This window comes from Mercenaria mercenaria, chromosome 10, assembly GCF_021730395.1.
Source record: "Mercenaria mercenaria strain notata chromosome 10, MADL_Memer_1, whole genome shotgun sequence".
NCBI lineage: Eukaryota > Metazoa > Mollusca > Bivalvia > Venerida > Veneridae > Mercenaria > Mercenaria mercenaria.
The window spans coordinates 52852624-52867831 of NC_069370.1; the positions used below are offsets into that span (position 1 = coordinate 52852624).

Genomic DNA, 15208 nt, shown 5'->3' on the forward strand with positions numbered 1-15208 from the left:
TTTAGTATATGTTATGCTCCAGTGGTTCTCAAATCATGACCCTACAGTTAATATAGGCCACGCTTGGGTGGTCCCTTGTTTTACATAGACCTATTTGTTTTTCAAGCAGTGGCAAAGAAATTTGGACCACAAGCATAATGTTTAATACAGATTTCAATATTCATCTTGAATTGTCTGAATGACTACTGACCTACGTTCTTGTTTTTGAAGGTACAGCATAGAAATTTGGACCACATTTATAACTTTTGATACTGATTTCAATACTCATCTTTTATATTTTTAACCATGAACTGCTGACTTACTTTCTTGTTTTTGAAGCTACAGCAAAGAAATTTGGACCACCAGTTTAATTTTTAAACAGATTTCAAAAGTTATCTTGAATATTGAATTTACATGATCTGCTCACCTAGTTTTTGTTAGTGAAGCTTGAGCAAAGAAATTAGTTCAAGCAAGCAACTAAATTCAGGTGGGCTATATAGGGCCATCATGGCCCTCTTGTATAATGTAAGTCATTGTGCAAAGTTGTTTTGTTACCCTCTGGCTGCAGGCTTTCCGTATAAAAATCACAGTAATTAATAAATAGTTGCTAACTTTGGTTGTCATCTTGAAGTCTTCTTTGACAAGTGTATGTACTGTAAGCCATTTCCCAGTTATTAAGAAAATCTTGTCAGTACTTGCTAAATTTTTCCTTTTACACAGATGTTATACCCCCACAAAACGAAGGTTTGGAGGGGGGGGGGGGGGGGGGGGGGAGTGTATATAGTATTATTAAGTACAAGTCAAATTCGACTTTGAGGTCAGTAGGTCAAGGTCACAATGACCTGGAACAGTTAAACGGTTTCAGGATGATAACCTGAGAATGCTTGGGCCTAGGATCATAAATTTTGGTACACAGGTTTTAAATCATAAAGTACAGGTCAAGTTTGACTTTGAGGTCAGTAGGTCAAGGGTCCAGGTCACATTGATCCGAAACAGTTAAACGGTTTCTGGATGATAACTTGAGAACGCTTGGGTCTCGGATCTTGAAAGTTGATAGGGAGGTTAGTCATAACCAGCAGATGACCCTATTGATTTTAAGTCAGTAGATCAAAGGTCAAGATCACAGTGACCTGGAACAGTTAAACCATTTCCAAACGATAACCTTTTAAACATTCTAGAGACAACATTTTCTACTTGATCATCATAAATCATTCTGTATAAAATCTAGGTCAAGTCACAACTTGGTTTCCTGAGGTCTGAAACTAGGTCACTAGGTCAAATCATAGAAAAACAATGTTCACACTCTAGAGACCATATTTACCACTTTATCTTCATGAAACTGCCAGAATGTGTGTCTTATTGAAATCTAAATCAGGTTAAAAGCTGTGTTACCGTAGGTGGCTATAGGAACAATGGGTAACTGTACTTTTTCTTTGGTGTCATTCATTCCGTAAGCTTTTATGTGGCTATTTTACTTTTACATGGCTAAAAGAACAATAGGGAGATCAAAAGTTAAGGCACATAAATACCCATTAGTAGGAACTTTTGTCCGTCCGTCCATCTGTCCGTCACACTTTATTTCCGATCAATAACTGGAGAACCATTTGACCTAGAACCTTCAAACTTCATAGGATGTCAGGGCATATGAAGTAGTCGACCCCTATTGTTTTTGGGGTCACACCATCAAAGGTCAAGGTCACAGGAGCCTGAACATGGAAAATCATTTCCGATCAATAGCTTGAGAACCATTTGACCCAGAATGTTGAAGCTTCATAGGATGACTGGACATGCAGAGTAGATGACCCCTATCGACCATCAGTGTCTCTTTGACTTTGACTCCTGTCCCGTACTTCTTGACTATTACTACTATTGGAGGAGACATGCGCTTTTCTACAAAAGCATCTTGTTTATGTATGCAATCATATATCTCGGAGCCCAGTGGGAATGGATTTAATGTTGCCATACTTGTCGACTGCGATAATCTAACATACTGTACTTTGGTTCAATAACTCTATTTTGCTTTTTCTCAAAGTTACGCTCCTTTTCGACAGAGCATTATTTTATTTGGTTTACTTTGTTAAGTTAAGTGACAAGGCTTTTGAAGAGCTTAGTGTTTCAAATTATACACACATATTTTACATCATTAGACGAATATTATGATCTCATATGGAAAGTTTCATTAGGTAGGCTTATTTTTTGGCAAAATAATGTTCCTTTCTTACTTAGAAATTGCTGTGAAAATTTTGCACGTACATGTGTACTGATGTAGGCAGTTTTCTCAGGACCTGTTGTATTGAATACTTTCAAACTCGTCATCCATTGAATAGCCGCTCTGAGCCACGTTAATTACAGCTTACAAAGCTATGCGCCAACGTGAAGGTGACATTTGAAGATCAAATATTAACAAGGTCTGTGACCTGTCCAGCCCAAGTTTTGCGTGCATAATACTTTTATAGGCGGGGACGTCAGTTTAATTTTGATCAACTAGAGTAACTCATTAAAAAATGAATGTAAACCATTTTCTTGTCATGTATTTTATCCCCCATAAATTATGGGAGGCTTACATAGTCGCTGACTTCAGATCACTTGCCTCTTATCGATGTGGGTTCGAGCCTCACTCGAGGCGTTGAATTCTTCATGTGAGGAAGCCATCCAGCTGGCTTACGGAAGGTCGGTGGTTCTACCCAGGTGCCCGCTCGTGATGAAATAATGCACGGAGGGGTACCTGGGGTCTTCCTCCACCATTAAAGCTGGAGAGTCGCCATATGACCTATCATGTGTCGGTGCGACGTTAAATCCAACAACAACAACAACAAAAAACCTTATAAGGGATGCAACTCGTGCGTTCTTGGTTTTGGGAAAGGAAAGAGTTCTGCTCTACTCCGTAAGTTATTAGCACCAAGAGCGCAAGAATCAATTTATATTGTGATGTATGTTTTCATGTTAGGAAACTGCCGTATCACCTAGCGGTTAACGAAATACGTTCCGTGCTGACCGTGCATACTTTGAAAAAAGTCTGTTTTAGCCTACTTTTTCTTTTTTGTCATACTTTTATTTGTTATTTGATCATTTTAAACACATATGTCTCATATTTACTCAAGAAAGGTTAAAACTGGTAATTTATCATTTACTTATTCAAATTAGTCTTTATGCATCTGAATGATTTATATCCAGATGTCATGTTACCGACAGAAAATTAAATTTTACAAAATTATCCGTGTTACATATGCTATTATATTCGTCCTTCCTACCATGACAAAGCGTATATATTGTTAGTATGGTATTCTTAGTGACTGAAGATCGGATTTACATTTGCAAAGTGTCTTGGTAATTTAAATTTGTCGGTACCTATAAATCGCAATCATCTCGGTCGTTTCCGCTAAATTATAACTACCGAGGGGTACCAATTGACAAACTTGTCTAAAATCTCAGCAAAAAGCTAACCAAGATACTTTTTTTTTAATTTAAAATACTCAAATATTCATTCTTTTTAAACTCCCACTATATTCTTCTGTTTTTTTTTTTGCTAAGATGTTTTCTAAGGTATGCACATTTTACTGAAACTTTGCAGCATGTTACATCCTGTCGGAACATTCACGTAAAGTTTCAGCAGTAAACATAAATTGAAAATTACGGGAATGTAAAATTAAACTATAGCTTGTATTGTTAGGGTAGCGAGTCCATGCAGAGTAACCGGCTATATATGAACGAACTTTTCTTAGACTTACTCAAACTGGCGACTGTATGTGATGATGACATCAGGGCTTGTAAAAATGCAGTGATCCACTTGCCTTTTGAATTCAATGTAGCAACCATTCATAAATGTTATTAAAAGTCTCTGCTATGTTGTAACACTACGTAGTTGATATTTGTCAAAATGTTACAGTCTCTCCCTCTTTCACAGATGTAACATATACTTGTTATGGTATGAAGTGCGCATCTATTGACATTATTGCCAACTTGCTTACACATCTTGTATATTTTCACTATAATTTCTTCTGTGGTTCTGTTATATTACAGGTTTCAGTAATACACCGAGGCGCAATACCGGTTTCAGAAATGCGCCGAGGCCCACTAACGGCTTCAGAAATGCACCGAGGCGCAAATACCGGTCTCAGAAAAACACCATTTCAGAAAAAAAACGAGGCGCAAAACCGTTTTTTTTTCCAGATATACACCGAGGCACATAACCGGTTTAAGAAATGCACCGAGGCGCAGTATATGTTTCAGATATACACCGAAGTGCAATGCCGGTTTCAGAAATACACCAATGCGCAATGCCGGTTTCAGAAATGCACCAATGCACAATACCGGTTTCAGAATTACACCAAGATACAATTTTTTCCCACAAGAAAACGCTGGCTGTTTCTTCAGTGGGCAATCGAACAGAAAACAAAAACGATATTTATATGAATCAACTGATGAGTACTTGACATTATTTCAAGATTTTATTTTTTTCAATTTTCAAGTTGAACATAGCTATTTCTTATATTTTTGCCTTCTTCAACCTTTCAAAATTTTTATCACAATATAAACATACGCCTTTCATGTCATTGTTTATTCTGTACATATGTATACACAAAATGAAATAAAGCAAACATGGATTGAAGATTAGTTCAATAGACTATATACTTTCCTCAATGTTTAGAATATAAACATGTAAAAGTCTTAATTATAGAGTGTAAAATTTTCCTGTTAAGAGATATGTTTTGAAAGATAAATACAGGTAAACGTAGATTCAAATTTACATTTTACATACTATAATATAATATACTCTATCTACAAGGCAATGGCCCGGAGAAACAGTTTATGGCTATTTCAAGTGTTTAAGTTTTTGTGAAATTTATTGTTAGACGATGCATTGTTGATTCACGAAGAAGTGGTTCTTATCTACTTGGGTGTAAAACAAGGCATTGTGCTAGGTCTTCTTCTAAATCCAGACTTCAAAGAGATGGAGTGATACGGATAATTCACGCTGAACTTTTGTAAATATGGAGAGAATTACAATGAAATGGATGGAAATTTGAAGTAAATGCTGTGAAGTATACGGTCACCTGATACCAATTTAGAGGGATATGTTAAATTTGGACATCAGCTGGTATGTAGTTTTACTTATATATTTGTGTTTTTCTTACGTTTAAATCAAAACGACAGAGAAAATGTACATCGATTTGCAAAGACGGCTTAATTAATATTCATATTGAAAGTTTACATCATTGATCACGTGGTACTATTTGTTCATAGATATAAGTGTTTAACAAGCAAATTCAATGAAATTGTTATTCACTGTGAGAAAGGATGTAACAAAAATTGATAAATATAATGTACTGGACTTATAGGAATAAAGACCTATTCAGCGACTTAACTGTCATATCAGTAGACAAGTGTCCCAAGTCAACTTTATATGGCGCTGGATGGACACAAGATGCAGCTATTGATTAATCAATTAATCAATTAATCAGTTAATTACACAAAGGGCAATAACTCTGGTATTGATGTGTAGAATTTGACTTGATTTGCTGGAAGCTATCCTCCGGTAAATTCAATCAATAACTTGTAATATCAATACATACACTGGTACGAAATTATCGGTGAAATGACCAAATTAACCTAATCAGGGGCTGTAACTCTGCGAGATGTAGCATTGGAAAATGGTAAACAAAGGCGGGTAATAAAGCACCATTTGAAGATAATGGTGACCGTTCAAAGCAGGTTATATAGTGATGACCTTTATTTGGAGGTGACCTTTTGACTGTCAGAAAAAAAAGTCAGAAACGTGAATTTTATCTATATGAACCTGAAATAAAAATGTATATGTAATTGTAAATAATCTGTATATTTTGATGAATTAAATTGTGCAGGATATGAACTTATCTTTACTATTTTCATTTAAAATATCACAAACTGCATTAAAAGATAGGGAAAAAAGACATACCTTGCAAATATACACATTTGATGTCATAATAATATATGAATAAGTCGTTTGCAGTCATGCATAATGAAATTTAAGCGTATGCTAACAAAATAGATTTAAGCATAATGTATGAACCTTACAATGTAGCGATTTTCTTGAAGAATTTATTTTAATCATATTGACAATTAAAGTAATAAATAAACAGGATCAAATGTTTGGTGTGGCTATATACATTAATTTTTTAAAGAAGTAATTTTCGTAATTCATAGCATTACATACTCGATAGAATCAATTTCCTCATTTCGGCTAAATGTTAAAGTATTTATGTATAATGTTAGATTACGCCATAAAGGAACATTTGAAAAAGAGCACTGCAATTCTGAACAATTATAATTATGGTAATATGCCATTTAGGAGGAGAATTATACCCACGACTTACATTTTCTATTTGTTCGGCGTATAAATGTTAAAGCCCAGTTCAAGTTCGTCGAGGGCAATTATGAATGTAGTCAGGAATGATATTAAAAAGGTAGTAACAAGCTATTAAATTTCTATCATATATAAAATCTTGGTCTTGGATACTTAATCTGCATAATTAAACATGTTTATGTCCCTTTTTAACTATTTATGGTTATGTGGAGAATACAATATTGTTGTGTAAACAGATGAAATTCATCAAAATGTCCTAAAATGAATATTGCCCTTGCAATTGGCTAAAGTCAAAGTTATCAACAACGTACGACAGGTCTACTGTTCATATACGCCCTTCAGATATGAATCTAAAAGTTTGGTTAGATGGTGCAAGTTCAAAAGTTGCCTTACTATTGTCACTTAGTTTGCTCCCAATGCAATGTTAAGCAGATATGTTAAGTGTTGCACACCGGGTGATATTCGAGCATAAATATTTGGCCTCAAGGGCTTATGTTTTTGCGTGTGAATTTTCAGAATACTTCATTCGGGCCACTACATCATTTGTATCTCCACCCTTTTAATGTACACTATGATATAATAATCTTAAGGATCTAGGCGTTGAAGCGGGGACTGAAACCATTTTAGATTGTTTTGACGATTAAAGTCAGCGTACTCATGTTTTTAGTACTTTTAGTTATTTTAATTATGAACATTCAATTTTCAGGTGTTTAAAGTAAGTTGTGAAAATTTTCAATTTGATTTAACACAGAAAATGCATGTAACTAAAACTGTCAACTCATTGTACGTATATATCGTAATTAAGCGTATTATATTTGCGAACATTTTGTTACTTCTGAGCAGCCAAGCATACGAATGAGAGGAAAAACGATATATCATTCACTTTACAAAGTTTACATAATGCATAAAGCAATGTTTTATTACCAGTATTTTCCATATTTTATTGAAAAATTTGAATATATATGATATGTACAATAAACGATAGGAAATTTGACACATATGTTTGCCTAGCTGTAATTTCGTTGCTTTGGATACGAGCCAGAAAACTACGGTCAAACCAGTCACGAAGGATCCGTGAATATCAAAATATTTTGAATGATTTTTATTTCGCATAAATGACCGTTGACAAACGCTCGACGATATATACCTATTTGTGTCGATTTGCTGTACTGGATTAAAACGAAAATAAACTTAAAACTTTTAGTGATTATTGCGCATTAAGAAGACATTTTCCCTACAAAATTTGATGGTATTTTGTACCGGAGAGGTGGGGGGATGGGGGAGGGGTTAGGTTCTAGAAAATCAGTAGATAAAACCCTTTTGCTGTTAGTGTTACATTTTAAATATTGAATCAGACTTGCACTAACACTACTATAAATCCTTACGCTGATTCCTTCCTTCTTTTTTATCTTTTTGAGAAAACCACGCACCAACATCAGTGGAATTTGCAAAATGTTCCCGAAAATTGTTTAAATTGGGAAAAAATGAAATTTACCATAATAATTAGATGAAGATATTTCTTATGTGTAATATTTACAAACGTGGAATTGTTCTACAGTATATTTTAACTGTTGCTTGTAATTAAACATAAAATGAAGCAAAATGGTTGTAGAACAGAAAAAAAATCTTGAAAGTTTTCTATCATTTTGGAATTGGGAAAATCCCTTTATTTATTTATTTATTTATTTATTTATTTATTTTTTGCTTTGGATCTGCCACCTTTTATTGAGGGAGAGTGGGAGTTATAGGGAGAAAAGCCTTATGCTGGATAGTGTTTGGAATACACCGATGAAGTGCTTTAATACAGTATATTGTTTAAATGTCAATGTATAAGTAAACAACATTGATAAATGCACATTTCACTTGAAAATTAGATTTTGTCGGGTACAGGTTATATGGCGCCAAACAAGACTAAAATATTTGATTTCGCATCTCATTTACATCGAAATAAAAAATATGAGATATCGAATCAAAAGTAATCAATTACACCCAACGACAAAACTAACGACAAAAGATCAGATAGCGTTTTTGTAGAATGGCTTTAACTGATCTTGTTGATAGTCATAAACTTTGCGAACATTGTAAAATTCAGCCGCAGTAGGTTCGTTCTAGACTTAAGACATGTGACACGAAAGAAAATATAACAGTCCAATTAGAATGTTCTAAGAATGGAATAAAAGTTGAAAAAGTGCTACAGAAAGTTCATTTTTAAGACATTGGATTATTTTAGAGGGGGCCCTTTACTTTTTACATAAATTTTGGAAGAGTCCCCAATCTTTGTAAATGTTCCTCGATCAGGGAGCCAAGGTTATTCTTTAAACGTACATTTTTATAAACCAATATAAAACTTGAAAATTTATCGTTTTTTCTTCCCATGTTCTAAATTTATTTTTCTAAATGTCAATATTTTAATTTTATGACCAAGTGTTTGATATCGGACCGAAATGTTCATCAGTTTTTTCAATGGGATCGTAAGGTATTAAGCTCTCGGGTATTTGTCAGTATTTATGCAAGTGATATTCAGATTTTAAATCTATATTTCCGAATGATTTCAAAGTGAATCTATTTTTTGCCTGGGAGTGTCATTTTATTGTTTAGTTTTCAATATTGATTTTTTTTAAAAACCAAATGGGGAAAAATATTAAGTGAAGGAACGGAGGTTTTTTAAAAAAGAAAGAAAGAAAGGTTTGTTTGTTTTTTTTTTTGCTGGTTTCGTTGGGGAATTTCAGTGAAACTGTCATTTTAATGTTCGTGATGCTGAAATGATTTTCCCTTTTACGCAAAATTGTTTTTCAACACGTATTAAAGGCTTAATTTAGTAGAAAATGCGAATACTGATTCAAGAGTTTTGTAACTCATTGAATTAACCACATCAACAAACCTTATTGGGGGGGGGGCGGGGTTACCAGGAGATGTAATTAGTAAGAAGGATTCATCGTTTTCTCTGTGGTGAATGAAGTTGCTTCTATTGGGAATCCCGCCCTTAAGATTGGGAAGTGGGGTTCACACCACTAATATACCAACCTTTGGAAACGGCCGTAAAGTTCATCCTCAAACACTCCCCCAACTTTATATGAAAGCCTCGCCCGGTGGGAGAAAATGTGAAAATAAACCAAGTGTTTAAAAAAACCTCCCCGTTATTGTGTGGAGAATAAAAACCTTTAACTGTAATGATGGTTCATCGAACTGGATGGAAACTCTGTAATTGGAAAAAACCCCAATAAGTCATCTGGAACACCTTCGTGTTTGGTTTTAGAAACCCAAAGGTTTGGCTTTGGCACTCAGGGAAATCTGGTGTGAGGACTATAAGTCCTCCGTAGGGACGATGGTGCCCCTTAGCGACTGGTCGGCTTGTGGATTTACTTACTTTACGGGGGCCCCCCTCGTGAGATCACGCTTTGGCAACTGGTTTCAAAACACTCGCTCCACTCATCTGTCGGTGTGTGGCTCACTCTTGGGCTGCGGATCAAATTGGGAAAGTTTCCTCGGAACCCTATTGGAAAATATGGCGCGTCGGACTCCAAAAGTAAGGGGTTTTCGTCGTTTTCAAAGGCTGAAACCTTTCAGGTTTAACGACTCGCCAATTTGGTAAACCCAAAAAAATTCTGGGAAATATCCCCAACCTCATTTTCACATAGGGCCCCCGTGAAGAGTGTAGGTGAATGGGGTGATTTTGTGTACCTTCTGTTGTAAAAAATGGAGAAGCAAAGGGGAGGTTCTGTGCACTTTTTCCTTTCTTTCCCCCGGGCAATAAATAATTTAATATGGATGGTTTCAAGAAATGCTTTTTTTTTCCAAAATTTCCACCGGTAGCCCAGTTTTTATGGCCGGAATGATGAGCCTTTCCCCGAGCTTTTTACCGAGGTTTGTAAAAGCCTCGATAACTGCTTCGTTCCACTCAGGTACGTCCTGTTCTTTGCTTTTTTGGAAAAAATCCATAAAAACGTCAATCTCTGGCAAGCTAGGGGTTTTCGACGGTTTGCTTCTAGGATCGCCAGTGACGGCGACTGTTAACTAGTTTACCTTTTTATTGCGCTACGGAAAACCAATTGAAAATGTCACCCAGGTTTGGCGGTTTTATGTTAAGCTGCGTAGGTTCGTCCAGGTGGAAAGGCTGTCGGGGCCTGGTGGCGTATTGTGCTTCAATGGGGCTGGATTTCTGCGTTCTCTGGCACGGGATAGTAGTCTTGCCAATATGTCTTCATCTGCGTCCAACTTGCGCAATCGCAGGACGCTTTCCGGAAAAGGCACCCGGGGAAATTGCGGGTTCCAATAAAAAATTTCGGAAAATTGGTTCCGAAATCTGCAAACTGGGCCCATGGCTTCTTTTGTCTAGGCGTTACCTCGGTGTTATCAGCCCGTTGAGCATTTTTGTAGACAACGAAAGAAAACCATTTTATCTAAGAAGCGGCCTCCCCAAAAGCCACTATTCTTGTTTTTTAAAGATTTTCCTCCCCCGTGAACTTGTTCTTTCTTTGGTTGAGTTTTTCGTCAAAAATCCGGGCAATGGTCTTGAAAGGTGTACCTTCATTAGCTTTTTGGGTTTTTTGTAAGCCAGGTACCCAGCAAGGTCTGGAAGACTTTTCCCCGGGTTTTTTCTTTCCTTCCGTTTCCTGCCTGTGCGAATTCCGTCTTCGTTTCTTAGAACTGTGTGATATAACCAAAAGATTCTGAGGGAAGCAGTGCTGATCTCTTTTCGGGCCTACAGTCGCTTGTTGGTAATCAGGGTCATACCTCTCCCAAATGTAAGTGGCGTTAACATCTCTAAAGGGGTTCGATCTGGGATCTTGTGCCTTCTCATTCCAGTTCTTCCCGAGCTGAACCCCCACGGGTCCTGGAATGGGGCCCTCTTTTTTGCTAGGGAGAAAAGCATCCCGTTTTGGTGTGATAACAAAAACTAGAAGCCGGGGTCTCCGGCGAGACTTGAACGGTCTGAATGCTTCTTTCTGTTTTGCCAACTTGATGTCCTAGAGTTCTTCAGAGTGCTTTGGGGTTTCATTTTATTCTCTCTCAGATTCCAATGAGGAGCAGAGCCCTCTTTGGTCTTCTTGTCCTTTGATCTTGTTCTTTTGGTGTCTAGAAGGGACTAGAAGCCCTTTTGGTTTTCCTTTTTTGTGATCTCTTGGAGTTTGGAGATTTTTGGGTTTGGCGACTTCCTGAGGGGGTGCTTTTTCCGGTAAAATCGGATTTCTCAGCAGTTTTGGGAGATTTTGGGGGTGATTTGGCAGTAGCTGATGGGAATCTGTGCTGTTCCATTTCCCATGGGTTGTGTTGGTCCGCTGCAGTTTCTGTATTAGACTGGACTCTTGGGAGCAAAAAATTTGTCTTCTTTTAAAACTCCAACCAATACATTTCATCAACACTTTCGTCTCCTACTTTTTTTTCCAACGCTTTTTTTGATTTTGAGTTGGAAAGTATCGGATCCCCCTTTTTTCCCTTTTGTTGGATCTTTAAACTTTTTCCCCGGGGTTTTTAGGTAGACCCGGGAGTTTCCCAAAATTTGTTGCTTATCCAACCCCTTTTGGGCTTTTGGGAAAGGGTCAACTACTGTGTGCTCCCTTTTTTAGCCACTGTTGAGCCTTCTTTTGTTTCTGGTGGCATCTTTCTTTTCCTTCGCAAGTTTTAAAATTTTAAAAGGGGTGTTTGCAAAAGTTCACCCTTTTTTCCCTCCCTGCCATTTTGGGGGAAAGTGAAGGTTTCTTGACGAAGATCGGCTAAAAAATAGCCATGACCCTTTTGGTGTTTTTCACGTGGTGGGAAAAGCCCTTGAGTTACTTGTGGTAACCCATATCTGAAAAGTAAAAGCAAATTTACTACTTTATTTCGCTCCCCCTTTATCTTTTTTTTTTGGCCTTAAGCTTGCATTTTATTTTCAATGTCAAGAGATCTGTCGCGGTGTGTTGATAAAGAGCCGGGGAACCATATCCAAGTAGTCCTGTTCAAAAAATTTTCCGTTCAGGGTTTTTCCCTGCAAAAAAATATCGTTTTTCATCCGTCATTTTGCGTAAAGATCTGTGAAATAGGTGTTTCCCTTGCTTTTCGAAATCCCAGGGGTACTTTCGATCTTCAAGGCATCATTCTGTCGTGGTTCGTTGAAAACTGCTTTTCCCGAAATTTCACCCAATACAAAAGATGTGACTTTTTCATGATGGGGGCTGGCCCTTTTCCAAAGGCGAGCAAGTTCGCGGATTTGCCTTTTTTGACGCTGTATCTAGAAATAAAAATGTCCCCTTCTGAATAAGGTCTTAAAAAGATCTTTAAATCGGTCCCCTATGCGCTTAAAACAGTTTTCAGAGTTCTCTCGCAGTTCGTGTGTTTCGGGATGTTCCAACTTGAGACATATTCCCCTTTTCTTCAGACTTTTTGTTTTTTGGCTTTGGGAAAAACATTGTGGCGGTGTATTCACCTCCCCAACTTTAAACTGTTTGGTGTAAACCCCGAAATTTGTTTCCCGAAGCCCTTTTAGCGGTGCTATCTGTGGATGTTTTTGGTCCCATTTTCTTGCTTTTTTACCAAAAAAAATTAACGCATCCTCCCGTGGGTTTAACCTTCGACTTGTCCTTCGGACGGTCTGTACGGGGGTCCTGGCTTTAGAATGTGTAATGCTTTACAAAGGTCCAAACAATTTACCATAAAAATTTTCGCCCCTTGGTCTGTATGGAAAAGGGAAAGCAAATCGACGGAAAAACTCCGGGGCTCCCTTGGGCATTTAACTTCCTTTCTGTGAAGGGTAGTGGTACAATTCAACCATTGGAAAAACTGGTCTACCTCTAAAACATGTTTTTTCCGTGGTAGTCTTTGGAAATGGTCCAAAAAGTCTATATGAAACCGTTCCCATAGGTGCCCCGCTTGGAATTCTTCAAGGAACCCCCTTTGCGTTTGTTTTCTTGTTCCGTTGAAAATTTTAAGGAAAACATAGTTTGACATTTTTGAAAGTCGACCCAGAAAAATTTTTTCCTTTAAAATTGACTTTCGTTTAGCTCCCCCTTTGATGCCCTAAGAAGGTTTTTGATCCAATCAGCCGCTTTCAGACTTTCTGGCACTCCATGAAATCTTCTGTCTGGATTTTTTTAAAAAAGTAACCTCATAAAAAGGAATCTTCTTTTTTAAGCCTGTTTTTGTTTCGGGGCTGGATAGGAATAGAATTCCTTCTCGGTTCTTTCTGTCTTTCAACCATCGTAATAACGAAAATTTTTTGTCTTTTGTGTTTGTTGAACTCTTCGAAAGTGAACCCCAAAAAAGTTTGGGTTTTAATTGAATCATCGCTTTTTGGGGTCGCAAGGTACCGCTTCTACCCTCCCCTATTTTAACGTTTTGAAATGTGTTACTTCCGCCCCAAGACCCATGAAATCCCCTGTAAGAATAGTCTGAAGACTAGTTTCTTTACTGTTTTTTTTACTGTCTAAAAGACTTGGACTTTCCCCGCGATGTCCATTAGAAAGACCTGTACACGTTCGGGTCCCAGGGGTTTTAAACTTGGTTTAGTTGAAAAAAAGCTTTTTTATATTCACGGGAAAAGTAATTTTTCCTGGCTACCCCTTTGGGTTGACTTTTTATTTCCCGGTTTCCCCCAAATGAACATTGCTGTTCTTTCCCTTCGGTTGTCGACCTTCTGCTTTGACAGTTTGACCGCTCATTTACTTTTTGTGTTGGTCCCACTGGTTGTGATCGTTTTCAGTAATGCAGACCCCTTTGGGAAATCGCGGCTTTTGCCAGCTTTTTATGCTGAAAGGTACCAAGGTGTGGAATTTGAAGTGATCCGCTTTTTGGTTTTTAAAACCCGGCCCATGTTTACAACCCTGTTGTTTGGCATTCCTCAAAACCTCTACCGCTGACCCCGCGGTTCTTTGAACCTTAATAACCAAGTCAAGCTCGAATGTTTTGTTTCACTTGAAGACTTTTTTAGAGGTAAATTTTTAAAAGTTTAAACCTAACAAAGCTTAAAAATTTTTTTTTGGGGGTGCATGTTTTTTTTGTTTGGAGAAAGTGAAAATGCTATAAACAATTCTTTTTCCCCTCCATTGCCTTTAGAAATTCTGACCTTGCCTTGTCTGAGGCATACAGTCGATAAAAAGGTCCCTTTTTGTTTGGTTTGCCGAAATGGTGGTTCAGTTAAAAACTTTCTTCCGCTCAATACCTCTTCCTTATCGCCCCCCTTAAAGTTTTTCCCTGTTAAATTGTAGATGGTTGTGCTTGTTTTTGCAAGTTTTTTAAAAGGCGTGATGTTGACCTCCAAATATCTTTCTACGTTTTTCGATGTTTTAGGTATGGCCAAATTTGCTACCCTTTCTTGTCTTTTTCTGTCATAGCCCAAAATTTTTTTTGCTAAAGTTTTTTCCCCGAAATCGCTTCAGTTGGAAAAAAAAATTTTCATTTTCGTGGCTTCAACTTTGGGCCATACTTGCGGAACGTTTAAGGGCGTCTGCTTATTTCAAATTTCCCAAAACTTTTCCCTTTCCCTATATGTCCAAAAAGGCCATATGTTTTCCCGGTCAAACCCTTGTATTAAATTATACTGGGAAAAAATTGCGGGGGCATGGGGAGAGAAAACCCATTCTAAAAGTTCAAGAGTCCAAATTGGTTGAAATGTGTTTTCTTTTGTCTTCTTCTTTTAATTTTACTTGCCAAATGCTGAAATTTGATCTGTTTAGAAAACCAAAAATACCGACAAAATTTTTATCTAGGCAATCTTTTCCCCCAATGGTAGGGGGAATTTTATTTATCGTGACGCATTAAGAGATCTATGAATACCCATTGACTGTTTGTCACGTTTTTGGATCAGAACGGGGAGGATGCCATTGAACGTTCTTTTAAATGAAACCCCCATCTAACATTTTCTTCAATTGCTTCCTCCCCTCCAACAAAACAAGCTGGTGTTCTTTCATA

The 15208-nt window shown here is 37.2% G+C and overlaps 1 protein-coding gene across 1 annotated transcript in view; it reads left to right on the forward strand.

Moving 5' to 3' along the window:
- Window positions 1-4719: 4719 nt before the first annotated feature.
- LOC123561554 (E3 ubiquitin-protein ligase TRIM33-like) overlaps window positions 4720-15208 on the forward strand; it is a 40277-nt gene continuing 29788 nt past the window's right edge. Inside the window, exon 1 of the mRNA XM_045354012.2 lies at window positions 4720-5077. The gene's annotated coding sequence lies outside the window, so the exon portion shown is untranslated. The remainder of the gene's footprint in view (window positions 5078-15208) is intronic.